At 27.7% G+C, this 2,320-nt stretch overlaps 1 long non-coding RNA gene across 1 annotated transcript; it reads right to left on the bottom strand.

The window, feature by feature from the left end:
* Positions 1 to 87: 87 nt before the first annotated feature.
* LOC124419779 lies at positions 88 to 1,392 on the bottom strand. The gene is made up of 3 exons (XR_006940806.1): positions 1,355 to 1,392; positions 633 to 745; positions 88 to 562 (listed from the first exon to the last, which is right to left on the bottom strand). It is a non-coding gene; the product is annotated as an uncharacterized LOC124419779 (long non-coding RNA).
* Between the last annotated feature and the right edge of the window lie 928 nt (positions 1,393 to 2,320).

Below are 2,320 nucleotides of genomic sequence, written 5' to 3'. Positions count from 1 at the left end.
TCTAGTTCTGTTCTAGTTCTGTTCCAGTTCTGTTCTAGTTCTGTTCTAGTTCTGTTCTAGTTCTGTTCTAGTTCTGTTCTAGTTCTGTTCTAGTTCTGTTCTAGTTTTTTTCTTCTAATTCTGTGCAAGTTATGTTCTAGATTTCAGATTTATAAAATTATGGCCTAATTACACAAATTCAGTAGGTGTAAATCTTTTGATTTCATAAATCATGCTTCAACATTTAATAGAAATTCCTCAAAAATACTTTAGCACGCGCCCGCTATTATAAGCAGCAATACGTGCCCATTATTTATTTGGTACTTTTATGTGGGTTCTTTTAAAAGTTTTCTTTGTATTTTATTTCTAAAATTGTATATTTGATCTTCGTGTGTTTAGTTTTTCACATTCATACAATGAGAAAAAATCTATTTACACTGCAGTTTTTTTTTATTGTGGTTCATTCGTTGGTGGCAGATTTTTCACGTGCATTCCAGTAGGTCAGAGCATTTTAATTTGGTTTCTCCATTATCCACCATGAAATTGGGTTAGTTGTTAGAGATACCATAAGCACTGTGGAAAACTTTGAATTTTCAGATTTATATTTAGTATTTTTTTCAACCTCGCGTCCTTATTTTTATTCAATTTTTTACCTCATGTAATTTTTCAATTGCTTTTGCATTCCTTTGTGTTTTGTTGTCGAGTTGTGAGCACTGCACATCATTTCTAACCACCACCACAGCAGCAACACAGAATGAAAAACAAACTTGTAAATGTTGTAAGTTAATTAAAAAAAAACTATTTTTTAGTTTTCTGAAAAAAGTATAATTTTAAAAAAAATTTCGTGTTGTCAAAGAGGAATGAAAAAGAACCTTTTTTTTTGTTGGTCAAAACAGTTAGACAGTTGTAGTTGCTTTCTAGTGCTGAATGAAGAATTAAAATAATGAGGATTTAATTTATATAGTGTATGCTTTTGGCGCCAACTAGAAATTAGCTTAAAAAACTAACAAACAGTCTGTTTGTATTTGGGTAAAGAGAGAAAACTCAAAAGCCGCCAGCAAATTAGGAAAAGTGAAAATTCTTATAACCACTTTTAAAGGTGAATGTTGAAATGTTATAACGAAAAAAAGATAAAAATAGTAGTTAACTTAATAGTTTTGGTATAAAAATTTAAACTCACTAAAGTTCAAAACTAACAACTGTCTCTGTTTTACATTACCTAGGATGTGAAAAGTAAACAATTAATTTAGTTTTTTTTTTCAAAAGTAACTTTAATGCAAAGTGAATCTATTTATCACTTATAAACTTTTAACTATCAATTACATTCATACATTAAACGTTTAACAAATAAATTATATTTAAAACGAAAACTTACCATATCGTCTGCATTAGAGCGTTTTGGGTACAACACGTCCTAATCACAAAGATTATTCAGTTTCTGCAACAAGATAAATAAGAAAATAAATTTTAATATAAATAAATGAATAAAATAAATAAAATTTAACTTTAATTAAGTTTCTTCCAAACCGAAGAAAGATGCTGCAAAAAATTGTAGACGAAATAAATTTCTATATATTTTTTTTTTTTTTTTTGTTTTTCATGTAAATAAACTTCAACAAACTACAAAAACAAAATAAAAAATTATAATAAATTTAATGTATTTATGGAAAAACTGAAAACACAAGATAAAGCTCGAATGTTTAACATTTCAACACTTGTTAGTGTTTGTTGGCTCCAAGAAAAAATAAATATAGTTTAATAAAATCTCAAGAAGGCAACCAATGTGTTGTTGCAAGTTGCAACGTCTCAGCTGGTTAAAGGGAACAAGACATAAAGAAAATAACAAAAAGAAACTTTTTTAAAAGCATTACAAGTTTTTCGTTGCGCTGTTAAAATCGTTTTCTTCCTATTTTAAGATGAAAAACTGTTAGTTACAAGTTTGGCTCTAGTCAAAAGTAAAGAAACTCAAATATTCATTCATAAGTATCAATATTTACTTGCATGTGTAATAGCGTTTTTGCGCTTTTTATTTGTAATAAGTAACTCGTTTTGAAAAAATGAATAAATATTAAAAAGTAAATTTACACCTCAGACTAAAACGAGAAATGACATTTAATAATAAAAGTTTAATTTACAAATAAAATAAAACTTTTTGCTTCAGAAAATAATCAAGATAACAATTTCATTTCTAGTTCTGTTCTAGTTTTGTTTTAGTTCTGTTCTAGTTCTGTTCCAGTTCTAGTTCTGTTCTGTTCTAGTTCTGTTCTAGTTCTGTTCTAGTTCTGTTCTAGTTCTGTTCTAGTTCTGTTCTAGTTCTAGTTCTGTTCTAGTTCTGTTCTAG

Source organism: Lucilia cuprina, chromosome 4 (genome assembly GCF_022045245.1).
Source record: "Lucilia cuprina isolate Lc7/37 chromosome 4, ASM2204524v1, whole genome shotgun sequence".
NCBI lineage: Eukaryota > Metazoa > Arthropoda > Insecta > Diptera > Calliphoridae > Lucilia > Lucilia cuprina.
The sequence above is the reverse complement of the archived record's forward strand: the minus strand, read 5'-3'. Positions and strand labels throughout refer to the sequence as shown.